The following is a 13,685-nucleotide window of genomic DNA, read 5'->3' on the forward strand; positions in this document are numbered from 1 at the left end:
CGAATGTGGTACAAAAAAAAACAATTTTTTCCTAATGCATAATGTAATTTCTTACTACTTTATTTCTCTCTTAAATTTAGGGTGAAATATGACCAGGTCATGTTATTTAAAAGAGTGATAAGGGAATTATACAAATGAATATATTAATTAATGAATTACATGAATGTACCTCTGAAGGTTCTGACTATGGATGTCAATTTTCGATCATTTCCATGATCGATCGTCGTTTAAATTAACGATCAATTAATCGATTAATCGTTAACCTTAATGCTGCAAAATGCGTCTATGCAGCCAGGCATGACAGGATGTGCAAAAGTTACTTTAAAAAAAAAACCGCTTTCTCACCCGATTTAAAGGGGATTTAGTCTGAATAAAATGCTAGTAGCAGGATTGTAAAATGAATAGATGTGATTATGATCATTTGATAAAATGAAGAGAACTCATTTGAGATAATTTTACTTGGTTGACTGTTTCCTATCCCGTCACGGGGACCGCTGAATGCGCCTCTGTAAATGGTTTCGTGGTGCTGGTTGTTGTATTTTAAAACACAATTGCAATGTTTTCAACTGACATTATGGCATTTAAAATAAAATGATCCCAAACGTAACTGTGGAAAATTAAACGACTTAATCGACCACGATAGCTTTAATCGATTGCATCTCTTATCGACAATTAATCGATCATCGTTGACATCCCTAGTACAGTGTATATTTATATGTCTTTATAAATACACACACGTGTAAATGTAGGAAATATTTGTGTATATATATTCATAATTATATATGATTTATGTTATGTATAAATATAAATATATATATTACATTTATTTCTTAAATATATACGTATGTGTGTGTATTTATATATACACAGTACATTTTTTCAATGCGATTAATCGCGATTTGACTAATTATATAGTGACGTGACATGTGGCCAAGTATGGTGACCCATACTTGGAATTAGTGCTCTGCATTTAACCCATCCAAAGTGCACACACACAGCAGTGAACACACACACACCGTGAACACACACCCGGAGCAGTGGGCAGCCATTTATGCTGCGGCGCCCGGGGAGCAGTTGGGGGTTCGGTGCCTTGCTCAAGGGCACCTCAGTCGTGGTATTGAAGGTGGGAGAGAGCGCTGTACATTCACTCCCCCCACCTACAATCCCTGCCGGTACGAGACTCGAACCCGCAACCTTTGGGTTACGAGTCCGACTCTCTAACCATTAGGCCACGACTTCCCCATATATATAAATATATATTACATATATTTCTTAAATATATACATGTATATGTGTGTATAGACTTGCACTCGATAATGCTATGGGTGCGGGCGGGTAGACACATGTGTGTGTGTGTGTGTGGGATGCGGGCGAATAAAAAGATTTGTGGGACTCCCGTAAAATAGAAATATCTAAACAAAATATTTAAAAACAAATAAATTGTTATTCATTTATTGCACAAAAGTAACAAGAACTACTAATATAAAATAAAAATGATTAACAGGCGCAAGCATAGGCAGAGGTTCTATTTATAACACGTGTTTGCAGCGTTGAGCAATGTAGCCCAGCGCAGACGTATCTGTTGATTTCTGGAACACAATGGCCAATCAGAGGTGTTTATGTTAGAATCCACTCACCACTCAAAACGCCTGCGTTCTTGTGCAGTGCTGAAATTTACGTGCTCACAAATTCTCTCATTATAACACACAAAGTGTAGACATTGTGCATATTCATTGTTATAACAGAGCTTTGTGAGATCGCGATGAACTGAGATGTCAGCTTTTTAGTGATTATAAAGGGAGCGCTCTTTGCTCGCATTCTGCCATGCCAAGCCTATGCTTGCTTTTCTGTTAAAAATAACAGTGGTCTGTGAATGTTGATGCTTTAATAACAAATATTTTATCGGGAGCGTTTATTTTGTTGTGGCTAGGTGACACGAAACTTATTATTTCATGTAAATTTCATGGATACACTGAAAAAAATCTTTAGGCTACTTTTATGTGGGCTTTTGCTGGCGGGAGCGGGACAAAACATGAATGTTGCGGGCGGTAGTAGGACAAGATAATATATTTTTGTGGGAGCGGGCAGGTGCTGGACTGAAAAATCTGTACGTATTATTATATATTACACACACACACATATATTATGTAAACACAAACTTTATACATGTATGTGTGTGTTTATATATATACATATGTGACCACAAAACCAGGACCAAAAAACCAGTCATAAGGGTCAATTGAAGTGCCCCGTCAGATTTATTTATTATTTTTAATGTAATCAATTCTAAATTCTAAGAAAGAATAATCAGCATTTACCATGCAGACAATGGAGGTTGATCATTCTTTATGGTTGGAAAATACAATCTGTTTTTGGTGTTCATTATGCTATATACAATTTATTTATACTGAAAGAATTCCCTTTTTCATGCAGGTTTTAATAAACTCACCTAGTTGAAATACTGAAATTTAAGTACAGTGGAATCGATAACATGAATGTTTTTTTGTGCCTGTGGAATTTTCATCCAGAGGACTCCCTGTCTGCAGTTCAGGGTTGAAGCCTGATTAATTCCATTCTGCTTCCTTGGAATTACGGCTCAACTTAACTTGACTCAGTTGACACATGAAATCAATTATTCTAACTGGGTCAGGCAGTAATGTAGCCCCTACCTCTGTTTCTATCCTCCCTCTTTCTCAGCACTCTAGACTTATTAGCTTTGGCTTTAAAAGAACAATAATGGAGTTGGGCCTCTTGGAATATTAAGGTTCAGGCTGATTTGTTTCCTTCTCAGGCTGAATCTTTGAAACTGTTTACAGTCAGAATCGTCTGTTTTGTGCTCCCTAAGGTTGCTCAGTGGAGGATGGTTGTTTGGCTCTGCTGACCTCAGTTTTAACAAGCATTTGTAACTGGTTTAATAGATGGAAAGGTTGTGTCTGGTTCTTGGAAGCTTGTATCCAACAGCTCCCAAAATTCATTCTGTTGCGGTCTCTGTGGCTGGTTTTGAGGCTCTTATCTGCCCATGGCAGAACATTGGCATTGAGACTGTGGTGGAAATGTGGCTTAGAGTACTTTTAGGGTTAAAGGGCTTTACCTCGGCCAGCATCCCTTTAGAGTTAGAATGCTGTTAGAAGAAGAACATGTTTTCCATTTAAGACTTAGTAAAATTATGGAGGATTCTAACAACAAAGCCTTTGCCCATGTCTTTAACCCTGTTTTCCATGCGTTGGTGCAAGTTTGGCATGTCTTCACATCACTGCTTTTAAAAGAAGCATGTGGCGAGTCCATCATTCACTAAATCCATTAGTTTCCTTTTAGTGTTTGCAGGAAGCCTTGTCCATTGAAAAGTGCTGAAGGACAATTTCCTACTGTCCTAAATGTCACTCACATTTCCCTCCCCTCCGTAAGTATAGAAATTTTGATGTGCTGACATCTTCAAGTAGTATTAAAAAGGCTCTTGAACATTCTGTATGCGCAGCCCTCAAACTATTTCATGGGAAGCAAATGAAGACAAAATGCTTGTCATATCTTGTGGGTCTTTTTTGCTGATGACAGCAGAAAGATCAATCTCTCTGGAACAGTCCTCAGGACAGCACCTGTGTCATATTTCATACTCTCAGCCTTCACTCCTTTCGGTTTTTGCACCTCCTTGACTTTCTTTTTCATACATACCTTTAAAGGTGCGCTCAGCAGGCCTGCAGCAAAATGATTTTCTGTGCAAATCATTTGCAAACCATTCTCCGTTCAAGAAGGGACTTGTGAATGATTTGCACAGAAACTCCTTTTTGTGTTGCTGACAATTTCACTTGCTTGTCTTCATCCCAGTGGTCTTGCATTTATACTGACCTGACCTAATGATCTTTAAGATGCACATATTTTATATTTAGGACTGTGGTTGACCTTAACACTAATCTTCACTAATAACAACGCTGATTCTCTACTGGTATTTTTTTGAAGTAGAATAACTTAAGGTCACGTCTCAGCTAACTTCTATTGTATTTGATATTGATAATGCTGAAGGCCATTCGGTTTCCTGTCTCCAAAACGTTCTGCCCCCTGCCTGGAAGTTTTTCTACATTTGAGGTGACTGTGTATGGTTTCACCAGATGTGGGAGGAATGTTGGGTTTCTGTGGGCAGGAAGTCAAAATGGCTTTTTCACATTCCTCTGGGTTCTCACAGCATGTACACAGTGTTTTTTAACTTAATATTTGGGGTGAATGCTAAATTTAAGACTAGGTTTGCTGTAATTGGCATTTTTATACCTAAATGTACAAAGAAATTGAATTGGTGCAACTCTTGGAAAATATTCTAAGGATTTAAGTGTGTGGAAACAAAAAAGCATTCAAATGCAGTCTAAATAGGAATGTTGACTGCCTTCAAGTGTTTTAACAGAATCATCATCAGCAAATCCCATTTCCTGTTTGCATACAGTGCTTGGCCTTGAGTTTTGGAGTAGCCTACTGTGGCATTTCTTGCTGACTAAGGCTACAGAGAGTTGTGAATCATTTACGGGAAAAAAATATATGGAATTTTTTTCTCCAAAGAGGTGCCTGCGTTGCTCTCAAGACCATGAAATCCTATCTGACGCTTAATTAGCTGATGAAATCTTTTGTGTTCTTTTTGGTAATGTACTTTTTGACTGTAGCTTGTGGTAGTCACCAGTGTAGTGTTGTCATGGTACCAAAATTTCAGTATTCGGTAACCAATACCAGTGAAAATCCACGGTTCTCGGTACCAATTTCGGTACCAAAGCAAAACATTTTGCAAAAATTTGTGTTCATTTCAATCCGACATTCAAATTAAAATATTGAATTAACCGCGCAGCATAATATGCGCAGCGCACCTGTATTTGACGTACCGTAAACTCAAGTGTGAAGGCGCACGACTCGGCGACACTTTGTCTCACACACACGCAGAGAGAGAGAGAGAGAATTGACGCGCTACATGTAAACGATGTTCTTTGTTGTATTTTCCTGTCAAAATAACTGCGTTCCTTTGGAATTCTTCAGCTTTTAAGAACTGCCGGGCTCTCTGGTAGTGGGCAGAACTAATGCGCAAACAGACAGCTCATTGGCTGGTGCTCGCCTATTATCGTCCCTGTTTTGATTTCAGCAGTGAACATAAAGCATGTTGGTGCATTGCAAGAACATCAGTGAAGATCTCTGGCAGCCTGACAGGAGTTGCTGAGGAAATACTGTCTCGCTTTGGGGCATAGAGTGAGATGTAAAAACCCCATTTGTTCTAATGCTACCGAATACTTCATATTTTAACGCTGTAAAAATATAATTCTTTACAAGAAATTGTGGTCTTTAAAATCCATTATTGAAACAATATCCCTGAGATCTGTAGGTTATTAGCAGGAACTGATTTCTTAATTCAGCACTCAGAGTGGATTAGTCATTAGATTTTCTTCTCCTGAGCGGCATATGATTCTAATACTCCTGGGTCCATGAACAGTTAATCAAAACAGTAGTATAAGTCAGACCCAGCAGATGGAAATGCACATATCCGCCTCTAAACCAATATAAAGCTGTGTGAATAAATCATAGGTAACCAATGTAAGGCACTTGGAACTATTCCCTCTGTACAAATAAATAATGCAGAGCAACATGACCAAGCAGTAAAACCAAGAAATCCAGACTCATGGATACATGTTCAAAAGATCAAGACGGCCCTGCATGGTGCCTCCCTCTCAAAAGAAAATAAATTTCTATACCGTTTGAGGAAATGTATTCTTTTGTAAAATTCAACAAACATAGGTTTCCCCAGTAATGGCTATACACAAAGCAGCGCTCAGCTCACAAACGCTGCTCAGGCATTACAGGCAAGATGAAATGAAAATGACATCCATAATTTTGGAGGTTTCGACTTTGACACGTGCAGTGCTCATGTTTATTCAACGTAGTCAAAGCCTTTTGGAAAATCTATTTGTGGCGGTCAGTTTTGATATTGTGGCGGGCCGCCACAACTAAATCAATGTATGTGAAACACTGATCTAAATATTAAAAATTAAAATGAAACTTACCTGCTTGAACTCTTTCATTTGATCTGGGTGTCTTTAAAATGTTTTGTTAGTTTGGTGTGTTTACTCGTTTTGATGTCGCCACGTCTCAGTGCTTTTATGAATAGAGCTCGTCTGCGCATCTGCGCATTGTACCGGTGGTACATTAAGAATGTAATATATTACTCATTACTAGTTACTCCTTTCAAAAGTAATATTGTTACTTTACTTATTACTTCCTGGCAACAGTAATCCCATATACGATTATATTTCATTATGTATTTTATCAAATCACATAAGTTTGTAAGAAACTGTTTAATTTTGCAAAAAGATTTTTAATTATAGTAATATAATGTACCAGATGCTGATCGGAGGGATGTGGTGGGATGTAATGCCAGAGTAAAGTAAAGCCACAACTTACACAACAGTGTTCAGATCATCTTTTTTACTGACAAAATCAATATAATGCAATATTTCTATCTGCTGAATGTAAGCTTTTCCATATTCCATATTCTGCTGCACTGGGGACATCACATTCATGTGCGAGTCGTGAAAATTATGAAAATAAATCTAGGAATTATTTGATTGTTGGATTTTAAATCAGCGGGGTTGAGGCATCAAAAGTAACTAAGTAACTAAGCTGTTTTATGGATGGTAACTAATATTATTACTGAAATCTTATTAGTAATTAGTTACACTACTAGTTACTGCAAAAAATAATATTATTACAGTAACTACGTTACTAGATACTGCCCAACACTGGTAGTCACACAGCATCTTTACCTCCCATGGTTTCTAATCATGCTGTTTTCTATCAAACAAATTATTTGTTGACTTACAGATGATTATGATCTTGTTTAGATGAGACCCGATTTCTCTGCTTTGTGTTATTAGGTTTCATGCACATAGGGACAAAGCTATTTAGCTTCACATTGCTTCTAAATATTTAAGTGAAGGATTGATCGTTTTCTTTGTGAGTTTCCTTAGGACATTGTTTTGTTGTCTTCATTCGGCACTACATTTAGACTTTCTCTTCTCAGAATGGAGAAAGTGTGGAGTTACTTATGACCACTTGGAACCAGATTCTTCTGATCCTCTTTGCCTGTGATTTCTTTTTCGGAACCCTTTGGGATGAACACTGAGCAAGTTTGTAGTTGGCAATGTTTGTCTACACAACGGCTGCAATGTTTGATTTTTCTTTTACATGTGTCACAAGTGGCGTTGTTTTAGAGCTACTTGTTTGCATTAAAAACAGCATTAGAAGTTTTTTTTTTTTTACTGATTTGTTGAAGTGATGCAAAGTTTCACAATATTACGTGGTCTTGTCCACGGTGGCTAGGACAGTGCAGTGGTGCCGTTCACAACTTTGGTTGTAGAATTGTTTAATTTTATGTTTTTTGGTTTGTTCCAGTGACATCTGAAGTCGAATCATATTCTGCATATTTGTCCCATAGGAAATGTGTCATTCTTCTCTTCTTCAACATGACAAAAGTTTTGACCTATATCTGCCAACTCCACTGTCAGTAACAGCACTAGTACCACTCAGACTTCCAATTTTGACATATTTGATATTGCATTCACTAGTGTCAGTTTCACCCATAAATATGTATAAAAGTAACACAAATTTCAGTAATGGTTTATGATAAATCAGAGATGTATAAATCAGATCAGAGATTATCAAAAATGGTGTTTCATATGTTGAAAGGTCCTTCTCATGTTTGCAGAGTAACTTCAGATGATTCCACTGCAAACTAACTAATTGGCAATTAGATCTCCTCAGTGCAGTGTTTACAGATCCTATATTCCTCTCTCATTAGCGTTAACTGTTTGAAACGGAAATGCAGCATATTTCCATCTGTGGTCTAGACAGAGGTGTGTGTAAGAGAGAGAGAGGGTTACACATTGGTGGGTTTTGCGATGCTCTAGGTTCACTTGATCATGATCCATCGTCTCTGTAGCCGCGGGTACATTGCCTTTGACAGAGTGAGCTGGCTGTAATTCAGTTTTTACAGATATAGAGCAGGAGCCTCTGATTCTCTCGCTGATGTACCACAATATGCGACCTTGCAAGGCAGAGAGAGGTAATCATGGGATATGAGAGGCTACATTTTGAGGGCTGTCAGACTGTATGTTGGATAGAGGAAACATTCTCTAATCGTCAGTTTCCTTTTTTTCTGACATATTTAAAAATATATACTTTTATGAAATTTAAAGTATATAATATGTTTTATAATAGTTTTTATGTTATCACATTTATGTGATTAAAAATACAGTAAAAAAGTATATTTGTGAAATATATTTTATATTTCTATTTGAATACATTTAAAAATGTTATTTATTCCCATGGTTGCCAAGCTGAATTTTCAGCAGCCATTACACCAGTCTTCAGTGTCACATGATTCTTCAGAAATCATTGATTTGGTGCTCAAGAAATAGTTCTTCCTATTACCAATGTTGAAAACAGTTGTGCTGCTTAATTTTTTTAATCTTTTAAATTTTTTTTGTTTTTTTTTTGGATGAAAAACAAGTTCAAATTAACAGCATTTATTTCAAATAGATTTTTTTGTAACATTCTAAATGGCTTTACTGTCACTTCAGGCAATTTAATGTATCATTGCTTCCGTTCAAAACGTTTGAACGGAGGTGTGTGTGTGTGTGTGTGTGTGTGTGTGTATATATATATACACACACACACACTCACACACATATGTATACATACACACACACACACACACACACATATATATATATATATATATATATATATACATACTCAGGAGTTTGGGTATGTTTACATTTATTTTATCTTTATTTTATCTATAAATTGATTTTGATTTTAGTTTAAATATAATCAATTTATCTAAGTATAATTTCTTAAGTATAATCAATTAAGTATAGTACTTTTGTACTTTTTACTCTGCCTCCTCCTGTCTGCCTGTTGCATATCCCCACACTGGCGACTTTAAAAGCCTAAATTTTTTCTGAAAGAAGCCACATCAGTGTCAGCAGTTCAAAGCAAACATATATGTTGTGTTGAGTGTGTGCTATTTAAATTGAATGGATGAGGACTTAATTTCCAGCTAGCTATCGTTGGAATGGGTAGACAGGTCAGCTCAATTTTCTCAGCTCTCAGCTGCAACAATTTGTAAGTGTATCACTGAGACCGAATCACACATTTCCTGCTCAAGATCCACTGGTGGTTGTAAACACATGTTCTGTCTTGAAGTGCAGCTGAGGCTTTTGCTTAAAAGATCATCATGTGGTTACTCCAGAAAGCCATGCTTTGTTGGTTTAGGTGAATGACCCTAGGGATGTCGGAAAAAATAGTCCAAATGACCCTTACAGTAATACATCTGTGTAAACATATGCACTCTAGCTCATCTAGCACTGAGCATATATCTGAAGCATTGGGCATTGTGTTTGTGTATTTCTGAAGCAGGATACAAAATGAACACTTTTCAAGTTCCAAATACAAGTAAAAATTGGGACTGCAATTTAATAAATGGTTTTAAATTGAATTGTAAGAACTGTAGTCTGAACTCCATGGATGTACTTTTTTTGAGAGATGCAATTTCACAGAGCAAAAGAGGAACTAGGTGCTGCAAGAGAAAACAAATCACCTTCACTGTTTTTCAACATGTGCAAGGACAAAACACCCCAAAAATAAGGTAAGAGGTAAGAATATTTATAACTGGTCATTTATATCTCGCCATTATTAGTTGTGGCAAAATGCTAACTTTGGACCTTGTGAGAATGGGACTCCTCACCTATAGTTTGATATATAAATACTTTCTAATTATGAAGCACTCAAACGTTTTTGCAGCAAAATGGCTCTGAATTTCTTACATTATTTATTCATTGTTCCTTTGTCATTTTTAGTGTTCTTTTTATGTGAAGCAGCATGAGTCATTATAGAAACATATCAAGAGACATCATCAGACCCTGGCCTTTCAAAGCTTTCCTGAATAAATTCTGGTGAACTAACTTAAACCCTAAATTATTGAAGAGTGTAGACTGGAAGTTCTAAGCGGCCATGCATTATTATTATTTTTCCTTGTTTTCTCGTGATCATGACTTAATTTTCTCGTGATCTCGACATAACGAGTTGTTTTCTCGTGATCACGACATAATTTTCTCGTTATCACAACATAACATAAGAGTTGTTTTCTCGTTATCATGAATTAATTTTCTCGTGATTTCGACATGACCTAAAAGTTGTTTTCTCATGATCACAACTTTATTTTTCTTGTGATCTCGACATGACATAAAAGTTGTTTTTGTCGTTATCACAACTTATTTTTCTCGTGATCTCGACATAACAAAGGTTGTTCTCTAAGTTACACAACTGCGCCAACAGGTGGCAGTACAGAACTATTGATGAGGAGTTGTATACAATATCCACTATGCTGTACCAGAGATTATCTTACTATTGGGAGTAGGGATGCAGCGATTAACCGGTTTCGCGATTAACCGCGCTTTAAAACGTCACGGTTAATTAATCGTAAAGGTTCCGCTAAACTGAGTGTTTCTGTTACACGGAACGGAACTGTTGCAGCTTGCGCAAAACGAAAACAAAGTTACACTAGCGGTGCACCAGCTTAAAATGACGTGCTTATCAGAGGCACGGAGGCTACTACATGCATTAGATTAACTGTGACAGAGGGACCAAACAGCGAAGCTTTATTTCCAACAGAGAAATGCCTATCGATAGTGTGGGACCATTTTGGGTACACCAAGAATGACCAGGGTGTCATTTAAATATTGCTGTAAAAAAACTGCTGCTAAAGAGCGAATACATAAGGGATAGGCTAATGCACGGCTAGCTGTACATTGAACGATCTTAAGTTAAGGCAAGAACCACCTGACGCGAAGCTACAGCTCGTTAGCTCCGCATTCTGCCCACTTCAGATCAGAAAGAGATGAAATAGTGCGGTAAGATCACATTTATTCGAATTAATTATAACATTTAGCTACTTGAATTAATTATTCGAGAGAGAGACAGAGAGGTGACAGTTGCCGGTGTGAATTAGCCTACCTGCGTCTCTCCAGTAGGCTATTTAATCTATTTTATTAATAAAAGTCACGGGGCAGCATTCTCAAGAAGTTTGTGTCCTCCTGAATGTTTGTACACGTGCGCAGCACGATCTCCGATCTCACAAACCAAAATAATAGACATGATTTTCTCAGGCCACATGTAAAATCATATGAATTATTATAAAGATTATTAAAATGAATACGTATGGATGACAGTTGATTACAATATTTCAGTTTATTTTCATCATTAGTAACAGTTTCCCCTGTGGGACAAATAAAGTTAATATTAGTCGTATGTTAATAATAGGCTACTTCATTAGCTTTGTTATTTACCTGTTGTAGTATTATTCATAAGTAAAAACCAACAAGATTTTTTTTTTCACCATGTTTCCAGATTCTCTACCCCAGGTCCAAAAGAAATGTAAAGAATAAACTGAAAACATTAAATACTTTTGTGATCTATTTCCATTTGTTATTTTCAAAAGAGAAATACTGTCATGGATGTTTACAGAGCAGAGGTCACCTTTTTTTAATTCCAATGGGAGAGATGGACTTTTGTTTGTCTTTTGTTTATTATTATTTTGTGCTGTATTGTTGGTTACTGTGTTATTTCTGTTTCAAAAGCCAGCAATAAATAACACTTTAATATCTAAAGAGTGTTCATGTGATTTTATACATTAGTAATGTTGGGAAATGAATGAATGCATAATAATCGTCATAATCGTAAAACCGTGATTAATCCTCAGACAATAATTGTACCAACAAAATCTATAATCGTTGCATCCCTAATTGGGAGATGAGAGGGTCTGTATTACTTACTATTGGAGAAAGCGTAACGGCTAACTTGGATCACGTGTCCCTTAATAACCAATCACATTACAGCCTTGACATCATTGAATTTCAGTCAGAGTTGTACAACACTCAATCCCCGGGGAGATGAGAGGGTCTGTATTACTTACTATTGGAGAAAGCGTAACGGCTAACTTGGATCACGTGTCCCTTAATAACCAATCACATTATAGCCTTGACATCATTGAATTTCAGTCAGAGTTGTACGACACTCAATCCCCGTTTATAGATATCATAGGAATGAATGGGAAGTGCCGTAAGCTGAATCCCACCTGTCGCAAAAAGTCAGTGACTTCTCTTATAAAACGACATTTTTTTCATGGTACACTCTAAAAAATAGTTCATCCAAAAGTATTGTTTAGTGTAAAACATGTTGAAGATTATTAGATAGGCTGTCGATTCATTAAATGATAAGCCGTTTCCTCTAAAAAGCTGTTTATTCAGCGTAGTGAAGCCTCTCCTCCATTGACATCCATTAAAAAAAAAACGGCCTCTGGTCTCCTTTCCCACATACTGCCAGACCGGAAGCGTTAGATTTAGCCATTGCGCTTTTTCAGCTAATGGTTACAGGCTTGCCTTCTAGTGGCTTTGGCTGTACGCGCTTGGGACAGAGGACCTTCTTCCTGATCGCTATAATTTGTGCAATTCGTTACTGACATTTAATTAACTTATAAATGTTAAACGCTTGAATAAATATGATCATTTTGCTTGAAATTGTATCTGTTATCTTACGTTATTACTGCTGCACGCACGACTCATCACAGTTTCTCATGTACAACGATCGATGTAGGCTTGTAATGTGCATCTTTCTTATTTTTAATCTTTATCGTTAATAAATGTATATTAATAAGAAATGTGATTTACATATGTGTATAATTTAGTTCAATGATGTTTTTTTCAACGTTTACAGTGTTGTGGCCTAATCTTCTATATTTTCTAAATTTCTTTGTAAACCGCACACATCAACCACACAGCTCAAGCTTGTAACTCACATGATATCATAGCATATCCTACATGAATTATAAAAATCACAAACAAATTATTATAATTTATTATTATATATAGCCTAATTTTATTTCAAACGAACGAGGAAAATAAAGTGAGTTGAATCCAAGCAGCTTAAGATTTTTAGAATAGGCTTCTTCTCTGCATTCTTCTGAATGCGCTCAGTCTGCGCTTGCAGTGAATGCAATTTGTTGTTAGACCATTTAAAGTTAATTACACAAATAAAATGTGTGGCGTAGCCTAACTCTGGACAAAATCACGTTATTTCTAAGTGAAGCAACATTTGCTGAAATACAAGATACAGTAGGCCTATTATCTGTCGATCATTTGCGTCTCAAAGGGGGTATTGTAAAACGCTTAACGTTGCTTAATGCGTTTAGAGAGTGTTTTTAAAAGACCAAACTCATTAAACACATTATTAGTAAATTATAATTATGTACAGACAAGCAGATGAGTCCAGGATGCGAACGCAACGCGTTTTTCTTATAACGGTTATCTATGGGTAAAATGCTTAACGCGTTAAACACATTACGTTCTTATTATGGGCTCATTTGCTTGTCTGTACAGAGAATGCTTTATTAATTATGTGTTTACTGAGTTTGGTCTTTTAAAAACACTGCCTTAACGCATTAAGCCACGTTAAGTGTTGTCTGTACAGTTGGCTATGGGAGGAAAACAATTAACACGGAATTAAACGCATTGCATTCTTATTATGGGCTCATTTGCTTGTCTGTACATAGAATTAATTACTAATAATGTGTATACTGAGTTTGGTTTTTCAAAAACACTCTCAATTAA

The 13,685-nt window shown here is 36.5% G+C and overlaps 1 protein-coding gene across 13 annotated transcripts in view; it reads left to right on the forward strand.

Moving 5' to 3' along the window:
* LOC107714392 (PTB domain-containing engulfment adapter protein 1-like) overlaps nt 1-13,685 on the forward strand; it is a 188,131-nt gene that overhangs the window by 149,454 nt on the left and 24,992 nt on the right. The window contains exon 2 of one of the 13 annotated variants that reach the window (XM_016520221.1): nt 9,563-9,674. The exons of 11 other annotated variants lie outside the window; for them this stretch is intronic. The gene's annotated coding sequence lies outside the window, so the exon portion shown is untranslated. The remainder of the gene's footprint in view (nt 1-9,562; nt 9,675-13,685) is intronic. One more of the 13 variants, XM_016520214.1, reaches the window with a different exon arrangement.

This window comes from Sinocyclocheilus rhinocerous, unplaced genomic scaffold (assembly GCF_001515625.1).
Source record: "Sinocyclocheilus rhinocerous isolate Xijiao unplaced genomic scaffold, SAMN03320098_v1.1 scaffold449, whole genome shotgun sequence".
In the NCBI taxonomy this organism is placed as follows: domain Eukaryota; kingdom Metazoa; phylum Chordata; class Actinopteri; order Cypriniformes; family Cyprinidae; genus Sinocyclocheilus; species Sinocyclocheilus rhinocerous.